The sequence below is a fragment of the Bufo bufo genome, chromosome 2, assembly GCF_905171765.1.
Source record: "Bufo bufo chromosome 2, aBufBuf1.1, whole genome shotgun sequence".
Taxonomy (NCBI): domain Eukaryota; kingdom Metazoa; phylum Chordata; class Amphibia; order Anura; family Bufonidae; genus Bufo; species Bufo bufo.
In genome coordinates this window covers 471,320,230-471,336,346 of record NC_053390.1, presented here as the reverse complement: position 1 = coordinate 471,336,346, position 16,117 = coordinate 471,320,230, and the positions used below count along the sequence as shown (strand labels likewise).

The 16,117-nt window shown below is 46.6% G+C and overlaps 1 protein-coding gene across 2 annotated transcripts in view; it reads left to right on the top strand.

Annotated features, from left to right (window-relative positions):
• Positions 1 to 498: 498 nt before the first annotated feature.
• TICAM1 (toll like receptor adaptor molecule 1) overlaps positions 499 to 16,117 on the top strand; it is a 31,315-nt gene continuing 15,696 nt past the window's right edge. Inside the window, exon 1 of one of the 2 annotated variants that reach the window (XM_040417730.1) lies at positions 499 to 595. The gene's annotated coding sequence lies outside the window, so the exon portion shown is untranslated. The remainder of the gene's footprint in view (positions 596 to 16,117) is intronic. The other variant, XM_040417731.1, reaches the window with a different exon arrangement.

Sequence of the window (16,117 nt, the reverse complement as noted above, 5' to 3'; positions counted from 1 at the left end):
GTGGTCCGCAAATTAATGATCCCTGTGCTTTCCGCATTTTGCGGATCGCCACATCCTCCCTGTTAAAACTGCCTAAAAATGGCCAAGAATAGGACACGTTCTATTCTTTTTGTGGGGGCCACAAAACAGACGTACGGATGCGGCCAGGACACAATTTGCGGTTATGGGTCTGCATCTGATCGCAAAGTTGCAGGAAGAAAACCACACTTGCATGCGTCTGTTCTGTAGGGAGTTTCTATTAGTAGGTCCTGCAAGTGACTCCATTCTTGTCATTTCTGCAATTAACTGTCTAGACTGGAGTTGCTCCTAGCAGTCTTCCCTTCAGCAACTCCAGTCTAGCATTCTCACTACTGAACTGTCCAGAGTGGAGCTGCTGTAAGGAGGATCTACCACGAGCAACTCCAACCTACAGGCAACTTATTGACTCAGCATGCCGCCATTTCCCCTACTCTCTCCTGCCTTCACGCCTCTAGACAGTCACGTGATCCGGAGTGCTTGCCCCGACGTCACGTGACCGCAGTGACTCCGAATTCGTTGGTTTCTCCCGTCCGCCGGTCTCCAGTGCCAGTTGAAGTGAGTGTTGGTGACTTTATAAGTAAGTGGGTGGACGTGTGGGTAGTGTTGTCTTGTGTGACCACTCAGAGCAGTGTACAGAGCGCTTAGCTTGCTGGCTGCGATAGTATGCTTGTTACCCTCCACTTCCTTGTTATTCGCCATGTTACCAGTTATAAGTGCAGGACGTGACAGTACCTGGGACACGTCTGAGTCACTTTGTAGGACACTTCTCACCCCTCTATTGACGTCACAGTACAGGTGCCCTCTCCTTGACTTCAGGTTCCTTCAAGGCCGGGGCGCATGCTTTTACGGTTGTGTCTAAACTCCAGACACCAAACGGACCTGGTCCTTTTGCAGTATGGGAAATAGACAGCTCTAAACTCCAGACACGGTGCGGACCTCTCAGCCCCCTGGTGGTCAGGTACGGAACTATGATGGGATTTAGCAGATTCAAAGTGAATTGGCTAAACTCCATACTCCGTAAGGACCTTCTTAACCCTTTGTGGTATGTGATCCATTACAATTAATTTTGCCAAATAAAGTTGAACAGATGAGTGGTAGAAAATTTCTTTTTTATTTTTAATCCTTATAAGGCCTCCTGCAGAAGACCGGATGGTTTTGCGGTCCGTTTTAAAAGATCAGTTTTTTACATTTTTTTTGTTTCCGTACTGTCTCAGTTTCCGTTCCGTTTTTCCGTTTGGTTTGCGTTTTTTGAGGAACTTAAACAAGGCATATACAGTAATTACATTCTAAAATTCGGCTGGGCAGAACATTTTCAATAGACTGTTCCACAAAAAATTGAACAAATACGGAAAACATACAGATGCATTCTGTATCCGTTCATTTTACAGCCCCATTGACTTGAATGGAGCCACGGGACATGATTTGCGGGCAATAATATGACCTGTTCTATCTTTGAACTGAAAAACAGAAACTGAATGCATACGGAGTACATTCCGTTTTGTTGCGGACCCATTTAAATTAATGTTTCCATATATGGGATTGAAAAAGCGTTCTGCCAAACGGAAACCAAAAACGTTTGTGTGCAGGAGGCCTAACTGTTTAATATCGCCATCAAACATAAATCCGTATCATGGACGCCCTTCACCCCGAGTCCTGTGAGAACAGGGTTTGAGCTAAGATGATGCTGTAGATGAGCCTCTAAACACTGAGAAATGTCCGCCTTCCAGTGTACGAGAAAACTAAAGTATCGGCTCAAATTTTCTATTCATCAAGAGTTATCTGTGAAATGTTCCCATCAAAGTATACATTCAGATTGCAATACTCTGGCGGTAACCTGTGATTTCACCGTCATCATGGTCAAAGGAAAGCTCAGCATGTGGCCCCATCATTTTTCCTTCAGGTGAGGTCCTCTTCAGTTATGGAGTTTAGCCTGCTCACAGTGAACTGTCTATTTCCCATACACCAGACGGCAATACAGGTGCAGAAGATGTCTGGCCTTGCAGTTGTAGTAGCAGTTGGTTGCAGCAGTGACGGTGTGGAACATGATGACGGACAAGGTGCAGGAGATGATGTCTGGCTGTGGTGGGTTTGCAGTGGCGGCAGGAGCGGACATGTTACTAGTGGACGAACCTAGAAATGATTTTCTTTTGCCAAACATTTGCTAACCAAATCTACCTCTGTCTACCACACACAATTTTTTCTAGAAACAGTTGCTTTACACACACATTTTTCACTTTCACAAGGGGTAACAGGACAAAATGCACCCCACATGATGTATAGCCGCACGGCAGGCTTCAGAGTGGAAGGAGCACCATATGGCGCTTAGGAGAGAGGATTTAGCTGGAATGGTAATTGGGAGCTATGTCGCATATGAAGACACCCAGAGGTGGCCCTAGAGTGGAAACCCCCAAAAGTGACCCCATTCCAGAATATACACCCCCGTACAAACATTTTAAGTGGTGGAAAGGGTACTTTTTACCAAACAGGTGTCTCACAGAAGGCAGAAATACTAGAGAGAGGATTTCAAAGCACACATTTGTAAAAATGAAAAATTACTAGCAGACCCCAATTTTTCACTTACACAAGGGGTTAAAGGAGAAAATGCACCTCAGTATATGTTCCCCATTTTGCGAACACCCCATATGTGCTCGTAGCCTACTGTATTGGCGCACAGCAGGCCTCTACAGGCAAAGTGCAAAATATGTTTTTTGCAGGCCTGAATTGGCAGACATGGATTTTAGCTGCCATTCAAACCGCTTCCGGTTCATGGTCTGACTGTAAATTGGAGTCTGGTAGAAAATGTCAGAACTCCAATATTGTCTGACGTTTGGCTTCTTTACTACGCCCATATGCAGCACGAGTCCCCAAAACTTCATCATCTCTGCTGCATCTACTGGGGTCCAACCTAGGGGTCTAGCGTATGGCGAACTAGGGTTCTGAGCAATGAATTGTTGGGCGTATAAGTTGGTTTGGGCCACCATTAGATTTACAAAATTTTCAGAGAAGATTTTGAAAAAATCTAGCTCAGTGAAGTCCGCACAATCTATCAGAAATCCTGAGTGGCCCATGAACTCCGGAATTTTGGGCTGATAATAGTCAGGGGGTGGGGTCCATGTGGGCTCACTCTGGGGGGCTGCCTCTGCTGCTACCCTGTGGCACCTTCTAAAGCAGGCATGCTCAACCTGCGGCCCTCCAGCTGTTGCAAAACTACAACTCCCAGCAAGCCCGAACAGCCTACAGCAGGGCATTGTGGGAGTTGTAGTTTTACAACAGCTGCAGGGCCACAGGTTGAGCATGCCTGTTCTAAAGGGTCCCTCATCAGCGGATGATGATGAGGGAGTAGAGGAAAGTGGCATCCTCTTCTTCCCCACTGGCAGACTCTGTATCGGAGGCAAGCATGGCGTATGCCTCTTCAGCTGAGTATAGTCATTGGGATGAATGGGACATTTTTATTTTATTGGGGTGTGACATGTGAAACGTGTAAACCTTTATTTAGTGTGGGGAGTGTATGTAGTGTTTTCACACGTGAAGGGGCTTGTAATAAATTTTAAATTAGAAGAAAAGTTCTAAAAAAACTAAAACATTTTCTGCAAAGAAAAAATTACTTGTAGCGCAAACTGAGCAGACGCGATCAATAATGGACACTACTGATCGGTGCTCAGTGGTTGCAAAAGGCACGTACGCAGATGGTGCGTTCGTGCTTAAATCTAAACTGACACTAACTGAAATTGAGATAGATAGATATATCTAACTAACTACCGTTAACTGCAGTTATTTTTTCACACACAAATGTGAAAAAAAAAACTCAAATGTGCAGATGCTACTGAGCACACTACTGATTGTGTGTGCTGCAGAGCACCACAGATCGTATATGGCTACTTTCACACTTGCGTTAGGAGCGGATCCGTCTGGTGTCTGCACAGACGGATCCGCTCCTATAATGCAAACGCTTGCATCCGTTCAGAACGGATCCGTTTGCATAACCATGAACAAAAAAAAAAAATTTTTTTTTTTTTTGTTCATGATAATGCAAACGGATCCGTTTTGACTTTACATTGAAAGTCAATGGGGGACGGATCCGTTTGAAAATTGAGCCATACTGTGTCATCTTCAAACGGATCCGTCCCCATTGACTTCCATTATAAGTCTGGACGGATCCGCTCGCCTCCGCACGGCCAGGCGGACACCCGAACGCTGCAAGCAGCGTTCAGGTGTCCGCTCACTGAGCGGAGGCTGAGCGCTGGCAGGAGGATACATTCTCAGTGGATCCGCCTCCATTGAGAATGCATCAGGGCTGGACGGCTGCGTTCGGGACCGCTCGTGAGCCCCTTCAAACGGAGCTCACGAGCGGACACCTGAACGCAGGTGTGAAAGTAGCCTAAAACGTTACTACATTGGCTAAAATTTTTACATATATATGACTCTATATATATTTATATAAAGCCCTAACTACCAGTTCTTTTTTAACCCCAAAAAATAAAATATGAAAAAAATTTACAAAAAAATCTGCACAAATAATCCGCAGGTGCTGATCAGGGAGGTATGCACTGAAAAGCACTTGGCAGTCACAGCTCGCACACAGAAAAAGTGATGCAGAGCTGGAAAATGGTTAAAAAATTTAATAAAATACCAAAAAAAGTGCACGGACCAAATGGTGTCCTTAAAAAAAAGGATGGGGGGGACAGGAACAGAGGGATCTGGAACAGCTGCAAATGAAAAAAAATATATAATTGTGCAGCTATTCCAGATGTTGTTGTTCGTTCTTCTTTTCAGCATGCAAAGGCCTTAAATTCGTAGTGGTGGTACAGCACAAGTCCCAGCAAGCCACAGCAGCACAGAACCTCTCTGCAAGCAGTTACCAGCTAGAATTGCTGCATGCAGGGACGTTCTGCCTCTTCTTGTGCAGCTATAGCGCTGTTTCAGATAATCGCAGCGCTGGCAGGGGACCCAAAACACTGGTGTCCCCTGCCTCACCTCGGATGTGACTGGTGCTGACCAGTTCAGCACCAGCCACTGTCCCCTGACCTCCTCCCGACCCTCCCCGCAGCTGCTGACAGCTTCCTGTGCTGCGATGTGACCGACACATTGATCATCCAATCGCAGCGCTTGGAGCTGCAGGGGGGTGGATCGGCACCATGCTGCTCTTTCCCGGCATAGCTGCCTGCCGGTAAGAGCAGCCCTGGTGCAGCGATTCCACCCCGATCTTCCCCCAGACCTCATGAAGTACATGTACGTCATGGGTCTTTAAGTCCCATCAAGATATGACATACATGTACGTCATGAGTCCTTAAGGGGTTAAAACAGCACCCAGCAGCTATGGTGCTCGAGAGCGGCTGCAATATTTAAATACCCACCCACCGAGGTACAGTCCTGATCAAAAGTTTAAGACCACTTGAAAAATTGCAAAAAATCCTATGTAGCATGGCTGGATCTTAACAAGGTTCCAAGTAGAGCTTCAACATGTAACAAGAAGAAATGAGAGTGAGACAAAAAATTTTTTGAGCATTTAATTAATAAAAAACAACGAATAAACTGAAACAGGCTGTTTTTCAGCTGATCCAAATTTTAGGACCACATGCCTTTAACCTCTTAAGGACATAGGATGTACCGGTACGCCCTATTTCCCGAGTCCTTAAGGACACAGGACGTACCGGTACGTCCTAACTTAAAATCGGGATTCCGGCGCCGCGGAGGTTAATCGCAACGGGATGCCGGCTGAAATCATTCACCCGGCATCCTGTCACAATGCCAGGGGGGGTCATGTGACCCCCCCCGTATCGGCGATCGCCGCAAACCGAAGGTCAATTCAGACCTGCGGTTTGATGCGCTTTTTGCAGTTTCTGATCGGACCGCGGGGATCAGAAACTTTATAATGCCCAAAATATATATATTTCACCTCCCCCTGCACCCCTGCATGATTTTAGCCCGGTGGGAGGTGCAGGGGGAGGGTTGCGGGCGGTGCGGGAGGCGGGATTGCGATCCCCCGCCCGCCTCCCCTTGAATAATCGTTGGCGTCTAGTGGGTATACCAGGGTGCCAGCACATTGCTGGCACCCTGGTATAAACGGCTGACATCTGCGATGCAATGTCAGCCGTTTAACCCTTTCCATACATCGGTCCGTACGGACCGCTGTATGGAAAAGGTTAACAGCTCAGGGAGCTCCCTCCCTCTCCCATCGGGGGGCTGCTGTGCCTTTGCAGCCCCCCGAGGGAGAGAGCCCGCAGACAGCCCCCCGACAGATCCCTTCCTTACCCTTCCCTACCCTTCCCCGTCTGCGCAGTTCTGGCCAGTACTGAGCAGACGGTGAAGGTTCCCATGGCAACGGGACGCCGTCTCAGGCATCCTGCTGTCCATGGTGCTGAACAGATCTGTGCTAAAAGGCATAGATCTGTTCAGACAAAGTGTAAAATACAGTACAGTACAATATATATTGTACTGTACTGTATTATACAGACATCAGACCCACTGGATCTTCAAGAACCAAGTGGGTCTGGGTCAAAAAAAAAGTGAATAAAAGTGAAAATAAAGTAAAAATAAAAAAACACATTTATCACTGATTAAAAATGAAAACAATAAAATTCCCTACACATGTTTGGTATCGCCGCGTCCGTAACGACCTGATCTATAAAACGGTCATGTTACTTTACCCGAACGGTGAACGCCATAAAAATAAAAAATAAAAAACTATGATGAAATTGAAATTTTGCCCACCTTACTTCCCAAAAAAGGTAATAAAAGTGATCAAAAAAGTCGCATGTACGCCAAAATTGTAACAATCAAACCGTCATCTCATCCCGCAAAAATCATACCCTACCCAAGATAATCGCCCAAAAACTGAAAAAACTATGGCTCTTAGACTATGGAAACACTAAAACATGATTTTTTTTTGTTTCAAAAATGAAATCATTGTGTAAAACTTACATAAATAAAAATAAAGTATACATATTAGGTATCGCCACGTCCGTATCGACCGGCTCTATAAAAATATCACATGATCTAACCCCTCAGGTGACCACCGTAAAAAAAAAAAAAAAAAAACGGTGTAAAAAAAGCCATTTTTTGTCATCTTACGTCACAAAAAGTGTAATAGCAAGCAATCAAAAAGTCATATGCACCCCAAAATAGATGCCAATCAAACTGTCATCTCATCCCGCAAAAAATGAGACCCTACTTAAGATAATCGCCCAAAAACTGAAAAAACTATGGCTCTTAGACTATGGAGACACTAAAACATTTTTTTTGTTTTAAAAATGAAATCATTGTGTAAAACTTACATAAATAAAAAAAATTGTATCGCCGCGTCCGTGACAACCTGCTCTATAAAATTACCACATGATCTAACCTGTCAGATGAATGTTGTAAATAACAAAAAAAAAAACGGTGCCAAAAAAGCTATTTCTTGTTACCTTGCCGCACAAAAAGTGTAATATAGAGCAACCAAAAATCATATGTACCCTAAACTAGTACCAACAAAACTGCCAACCTATCCCGTAGTTTCTAAAATGGGGTCACTTTTTTGGAGTTTCTACTCTAGGGGTGCATCAGGGGGGCTTCAAATGGGACATGGTGTAAAAAAAAACAGTCCAGCAAAACCTGCCTTCCAAAAACCGTATGGCATTCCTTTCCTTCTGCGCCCTGCCGTGTGCCCGTACAGAGGTTTACGACCTTATATGGGGTGTTTCTGTAAACTACAGAATCAGGGCCATAAATAATGAGTTTTGTTTGGCTGTTAACCCTTGCTTTGTAACTGGAAAAAAAATATTAAAATGGAAAATCTGCCAAAAAAGTGAAATTTTGAAATTGTATCTCTATCTTCCATTAAATCTTGTGCAACACCTAAAGGGTTAACAAAGTTTGTAAAATCTGTTTTGTATACCTTGAGGGGTCTAGTTTCTTAGATGGGGTCACTTTTATGGAGTTTCTACTCTAGGGGTGCATCAGGGGGGCTTCAAATGGGACATGGTGTCAAAAAAACAGTCCAGCAAAATCAGCCTTCCAAAAACCATACGGCGCACCTTTCACTCTACGCCCTGCTGTGTGGCCGTACAGTAGTTTACGGCCACATATGGGGTGTTTCTGTAAACAGCAGAGTCAGGGCAATAAAGATACAGTCTTGTTTGGCTGTTAACCCTTGCTTTGTTAGTGGAAAAAATGGGTTAAAATGGAAAATTAGGCAAAAAAATGAAATTCTCAAATTTCATCGCCATTTGCCAATAACTCTTGTGCAACACCTAAAGGGTTAACGACGTATGTAAAATCAGTTTTGAATACCTTGAGGGGTGTAGTTTCTTAGATGGGGTCACTTTTAGGGAGTTTCTCCTCTAGGGGTGCATCAGGGGGCTTCAAATGGGACATGGTGTAAATAAACCAGTCCATAAAAATCAGCCTTCCAAAAACCATACGGCGCACCTTTCACTCTACGCCCTGCTGGTTGGCCGTACAGTAGTTTACGGCCACATATTGGGTGTTTCTGTAAACAGCAGAGTAAGGGCAATAAAGATACAGTCTTGTTTGGCTGTTAACCCTTGCTTTGTTAGTGAAAAAAATGGGTTAAAATGAAAAATTAGACAAAAAAATGAAATTCTCAAATTTCCTCCCCATTTGCCAATAACTCTTGTGCAACACCTAAAGGGTTAACAACGTATGCAAAATCAGTTTTGAATACCTTGAGGGGTGTAGTTTCTTAGATGGGGTCATTTTTGGGTGGTTTCTATTATGTAAGCCTCGCAAAGTGACTTGAGACCTGAACTGGACCCTAAAAATTGAGTTTTTGTAAATTTCAGAAAAATTTCAAGATTTGCTTCTAAACTTCTAAGCCTTATAACATCCCCAAAAAATAAAATATCATTCCCAAAATAATTCAAACATGAAGTAGACATATGGGGAATGTAAAGTCATCACAATTTTTGGGGGTATTACTATGTATTACAGAAGTAGAGAAACTGAAACTTTGAAATTTGTAAATTTTTCCAAATTTTTGGTAAATTAGGTATTTTTTTGTGCAAAAAAAAATTTTTTTTTTCTTCATTTTACCAGTGTCATGAAGTACAATATGTGACGAAAAAACAATCTCAGAATGGCCTGGATAAGTCAAAGCGTTTTAAAGTTATTAGCACTTAAAGTGACACTGGTCAGATTTGCAAAAAATGGCCTGGTCCTAAGGTGAGAAAAGGCTGTGTCCTTAAGGGGTTAAAAGGCCAAATCTGTGCAAAGATGTGGATTCATTGTCACTTTCTGTCAGGTAGTCACACGTGATGGCAAAGGCAAAAAAAAACTCCCTTTTTGAAGGTGTTCGGGTTGTTGAACTGCATGAGCAGGGTCTCTCACAGCGGGCCATCGCTGCTGAGGTGGGACGCAGTAAGACAGTCATTTGGAATTTCTTAAAGGGCTTCTACCACCAGAAATACTGTTATGTAGCTGTCTGATATAGCGATGCGCCAATGTCAGCACTACATAACAGTATGTTTCTAACATTAGTCCCTGCAGCCGTTTTTGTAAAAAAAAGCACTTTTATTATATGCTAATGAGCCTCTAGGTGCTATGTGGGCGTAAAATCAGCACCTAGAGGCTCCGTCCACTCACCCATTATCCCGCCCAGGTCCTCTGTTCTGCCCGCCCCGCTCCTCTTGATTGATGGCACAGTCCACCGCATTGTTGACGAAATCCCGCGCCGTTCACTTCTGTCTTCGGCGCAGTGAGTGAATGATGCGATCCTGGTGCCGGATTCCTCACTGCGCCGGATACGTCACGGTGAGGAAGCCGGCATCAGGAGAGCGGCCTTCACTCACTGTGCCGAAGTGAACTGCGCAGGCGCGGGATTTCGCCAACGATGCAGGGAACAGTGGCATCAATCAAGAGGAGCTGGGCGGGCAGAACACTAGACCTGGGCAGGATAAAGCGTGAGTGGACGGAGCCTCTAGGTGCTGATTTTACGCCCACATAGCACCTAGAATCTCATTAGCATATAATAAGTGCATTTTTTTACAAAAACGGCTGCAGGGACTAATGTTAGAAACATACTGTTATGTAGTGCTGACATTAGCGCATCGCTATATCAGTCAGCTACATAACAGTATTTCTGGTGGTAGAAACCCTTTAAATGATCCTGAGGGTTATGGAACAAAAAAGTCAAGTGGAAGACCCCAAAAAATTTCATCAGCACTGAGCCGGAGGATCCAATTGGCTGTCCGTCAAGACACTGGACGATCCTCGACCCAAATTAAGGCCCTTACTGGTGCTGACCTTAGCCCCATAACCATCAGACGGCATCTGAGAATGACGGGCTTCAAAAACAAAAAACATCTTCAAAGACCTCGTCTCCTTGAACGCCACAGAACTGCTCGTTTGGACTTTGCAAGAGAGCACCAAACATGGGACATTCAAAGGTGGAAGAAAGTTTTATTCTCTGATGAGAAAAAATGTAACCTTGATGGTTTCCGACGTTACTGGCATGACAAGCCGATCCCACCTGAGATGTTTTCTACGCCCCACAGTGGAGGGGGCCGCATAATGGTCTGGGGTGCTTTTTCTTGCAGTGGAACAACGGAGCTTCAGGAAGTTTAGGGGCGTCAAACGGCCGCTGGCTATGTCCAGATGTTGCAGAGAGCATTCCTCATGACTGAGGGCCCTCGTCTGTGTGGTAACGACTGGGTTTTTAAACAGGACATTGCTACAGTACACAATGCCCGCAGGACAAGGGACTTCTTCCAGGAGAATAACATCACTCTTTTGGCCCATCCTGCATGTTCCCCTGATCTCAATCCAATTGAGAACCTTTGGGGATGGATGGCAAGGGAAGTTTACAAAAATGGCCAACAGTTCCAGACAGTAGATGGCCTTCGTGCGGCCGTCTTCACCACTTGGAGAAATGTTCCCACTCACCTCATGGAAATGCTTGCATTAAGCATGCCGAAACAAATTTTTTAAGTGATAAACAATAACGGCGGAGCTACTCATTACTGAGTTCATGTTTGGAAGTTGGATTTCTGTTTTGGGGGGGGGTCAGTTTTTTTTGGAGGTGTGGTCCTAAACTTTTGATCAGCTGAAAAACAGCCTGTTTCAGTTTATTTGTTGTTTTTATTAATTGAATGCTCAAAAAATGTTTTGTCTCACTCCCATTTCTTCTTGTTGCATGTTGAAGCTCTACTTGGAACCTTAAGATCCAGCCATGCTAAATAAGATTTTTTCAAGTGGTCTTTTGATCAGGACTGTATATTTACGTTGGGTGGTCAGAAAGGGGTTAAAGCATTTTACAGGGAGTCCCCTTGTAGCGGTAAATGCTGCTCCTCACAGATCCGCGGGGCGGTGTAATGTGTGCGTCTGTTACGCCATTGTTGGTGTCAAGGACAGTGAGCTTTGGAGGCTTCATTCGAAGTCGATTCGTTTAAAACTTCGGATTAATACTGTACAGTGATTAATCTACGTACAGTCTTAGAATGTATGGGCTCCGAGGTGCCGAAGTTAGTTATTCATGAAGTTGCGAGAGACACCACTGAATAACTCAGGTAGTTGATTTTTTAAGTCGAAAAACACTTTAAAACTTGAAACCGAACTCGGCTTCGGTCCAGTCTAGAACCTCTGAACCGAAGCAGAGTTCTGATTAAAGTTTTAAAGTGTTTTTCCACTTTAAAAATTAACTACCTGAGTTATTCAATGGAGTCTCGCGCAACTTCGTGAATGACTTACTTCGGCTCCGAGGAGCCCATACATTGTAAGACTGTACAGAGACGAATCACTGTACAGTATTATTCCCAAGTTTTGAATGAAGCATCTGAAGCTTCACTCAACACTGACCATTATTTATGTCTGCGTCCGTCTCTATGCACAGCTACAAGCGCCTAGAACACAGAAGAACTGCAATAAAAAATTAATTAAAAAAATTGAGAAATGAACATAAAAATATAGAATACATTTTTTTTTGGTTCAACAATAAGTTTTTATTAAAAACAGTAAAACCTGCAGCTTTCACTTCGACTTGTACAGTAGAAAATATATAAGAATAAATATCGGGTGCGGAGAAGATGAAAACCTGTTCTGTTTAGTAAAACAAAATCACACTGCGCCCCCCCCCACATACCAAATCACACAGCACCCCCCCCCCCCCTGCATCCAATATTACTCGACCTCTTCTCTGCACAATATTACAATGCCCGCCCCCTGCATACAATATTATACGGGGCCCCCCTCCATACAATATTATACGGGGCCCCCCCCTGCATACAATATTATACGGGCCCCCCCTGCATACAATATTATACGGGGCCACCCCCTGCATACAATATTATACGGGGCCCCCTCTACATACAATATTATACGGGGCCCCCCCGCATACAATCCCACACGGCAGCCCTCCATAATACAATCTCACACCGTAGTCCCCCCCCATTGCACATGTCAGCCCCCCATCATACAATCCCACACCGAAGTCCCCCCCATCCCACATGGCAGCCCCCCCCCTATCATACAATCCCACATGGCAGCCCCCCCATCATACAATCCCACACGGCAGCCCCCCCCCACCATCATACAATCCCACACGGCAGCCCCCCCCCCACCATCATACAATCCCACACGGCAGCCCCCCCCATCATACAATCCCACACGGCAGCCCCCCCATCATACAATCTCACACGGCAGTCCCCCCCATCCAATCCCACACCATAGTCCCCCCCCATCATACAATCTCACACGGCAGTCCCCCCCATCCAATCCCACACCATAGTCCCCCCCATCCCACATGGCAGCCCCCCCTCTCACACCGTAGCCCCCCATCATACAATCTCACATCGTAGTCCCCCCCCATCCCACATGTCAGACCCATCATACAATCCCACACAGCAGCCCCCCCATCATACAATCTCACACGGCAGCCCCCCCAACATACAATCTCACACGGCAGCCCCCCCCATCATACAATCCCACACCATAGTCCCCCCTCCCCCATGGCAGCCCCCCCATCATGCAATCTCACACGGCAGTCCCCCATCATACAATCCCACACCATAGTCCCCCCTCCCCTATGGCAGCCCCCCCATGATACAATCCCACACCATAGTCCCCCCTCCCCCATGGCAGCCCTCCATCATACAATCCCACACCATAGTCCCCCCCCATTCCATATGGCAGCCCCCCATCATACAATCCCACACCATAGTCCCCCCCATGGCAGCCCCCCATCATACAATCCCACACAGCGCAGCCCCCCCATCATACAATCTCACACAGCAGTCCCCCCCCATCCCACATGGCAGCCCTCCCTCTCACACCGTAGTCCCCCCAACCCACATGGCAGCCCCCATCATACAATCTCACACCGTAGTCCCCCCCATTCCACATGGCAGCCCCCCATCATACAATCCCACACCATAGTCCCCCCCATGGCAGCCCCCCATCATACAATCCCACACCATAGTCCCCCACATGGCAGCCCCCCATCATACAATCCCACACAGGAGCCCCCCCATCATGCAATCTCACACGGCAGTCCCCCCCCCCATCCAATCCCACACCATAGTCCCCCCATCCCACATGGCAGCCCCCCCTCTCACACCGTAGTCCCCCCATCCCACATGGCAGCCCCTTCCCATCATACAATCTCACACCGTAGTCACCCCATCCCACATGGCAGCCCCCCATCATACAATCCCACACCATAGTCCCCCCATCATACAATCCCACACAGCAGCCTCCCCCATCATACAATATCACACGGCAGTCCCCCCCATCCCACACGGCAGCCCCCCCATCATACAATCCCACACCATAGTCCCCCCTCCCCCATGGCAGCCCCCCATCATACAATCCCACATCATAGTCCCCCCCCATGGCAGCTTCCCCCATCATACAATCCCACACCATAGTCCCCCCCATCCCCCATGGCAGCCCCCCCATCATACAATCCCACATCATAGTCCCCCCATCATACAATCCCACATCATAGTCCCCCCCAGCATACAATGCCACATCATAGTCCCTCCCATCCCACATGGCAGCCCCCCCATCATACAATCCCACACAGCAGCCCCCCATCATACAATCTCACACCGTAGTCCCCCCCCATTCCCACATGGCAGCCCCCCCATCATACAATCCCACAGGACAGTCCCCCCTCACAGAATTGTCAGCCCCCAAGCTTCACATGTACCTCTCAGGCAGACACTCTCCCCTGTCAGTGCTAAAGATGCTGGTGCGCAGAGCAGCCATGCCTAACCTTCCTACTGTAATGGTAGCAGCACTGTAATACTAAGCGCGCGCTGGCTGCCGACCCACGTGACCTAGAAAGGTCACGTGATAGTGTGACGTCAGAAGGTCCGTTTCGTGTCTGGAGTTTAGTCGCTACCATGCTTTTACTGGTCATACACTGCCTTGGCATTGGCCATTACGTGTTGTATTGGGCATTGGGTAGTGTAAGTCATGAGCAGTGGGTGACAGACTCCCTTTAAAGGGTTTCTGTTACTAGAATTTTCATGTCAGCTGCACCTAACTCTGCTATTCTAAGGATTATCCGTGCCCCCATTACTGTCGTTTTTGGGCAGAATTCATATGGATTTCAACACAGAATCTGTCATGTGAATATACCATAAAGTCTTTTTCAGGTGTCCACGTCCTGTATACGTCTGTAAAAAAAAAAAAAGGGGGGGTTGGAGTTTTACCCATGAAAATGTCGGCAAAGGCGCATCTACTGCACTACATAACATGGGACCTTCTATTATACTACCATTAACCACCTCCGGACCGCCTAACGCAGATTCGCGTTCCGGAGGTGGCAGCCCTGCGCAGAGTCACGCATATACGCGTCATCTCGCGCGAGCCGAGACTTCCTGTGAACGCACGCACAGGAAGGTAAGAGAGTTGATCTCCAGCCTGCCAGCGGCGATCGTTCGCTGGCAGGCTGGAGATGTGTTTTTTTTAACCCCTAACAGGTATATTAGACGCTGTTTTGATAACAGCGTCTAATATACCTGCTACCTGGTCCTCTGGTGGTCCCCTTTGTTTGGATCGACCACCAGAGGACACAGGTAGCTCAGTAAAGTAGCACCAAGCACCACTACACTACACTACACCCCCCCCCCCCCCCCGGTCACTTATTAACCCCTTATTAGCCCCTGATCACCCCTGATCACGCCATATAGACTTCCTGATCACCCCCCTGTCATTGATTACACCCCTGTCATTGATCAACCCCCTGTAAAGCTCCATTCAGATGTCCGCATGATTTTTACGGATCCACTGATAGATGGATCGGATCCGCAAAACGCATACGGACGTCTGAATGAAGCCTTACAGGGGCGTGATCAATGACTGTGGTTATCACCCCATATAGACTCCCTGATCACCCCCCTGTCATTGATTACACACCTGTCATTGATCAACCCCCTGTAAAGCTCCATTCAGATGTCCGCATGATTTTTACGGATCCACTGATAGATGGATCGGATCCGCAAAACGCATACGGACGTCTGAATGAAGCCTTACAGGGGCGTGATCAATGACTGTGGTTATCACCCCATATAGACTCCCTGATCACCCCCCTGTCATTGATTACACACCTGTCATTGATCAACCCCCTGTAAAGCTCCATTCAGATGTCCGCATGATTTTTACGGATCCACTGATAGATGGATCGGATCCGCAAAACGCATACGGACGTCTGAATGAAGCCTTACAGTGGCGTGATCAATGACTGTGGTTATCACCCCATATAGACTCCCTGATCACCCCCCTGTCATTGATTACACCCCTGTGATTGATCAACCCCCTGTAAAGCTCCATTCAGATGTCCGCATGATTTTTACGGATCCACTGATAGATGGATCGGATCCGCAAAACGGATACGGACGTCTGAATGAAGCCTTACAGGGGCGTGATCAATGACTGTGGTTATCACCCCATATAGACTCCCTGATCACCCCCCTGTCATTGATTACACCCCTGTCATTGATCAACCCCCTGTAAAGCTCCATTCAGATGTCCGCATGATTTTTACGGATCCACTGATAGATGGATCGGATCCGCAAAACGCATACGGACGTCTGAATGAAGCCTTACAGGGGCGTGATCAATGACTGTGGTTATCACCCCATATAGACTCCCTGATCAC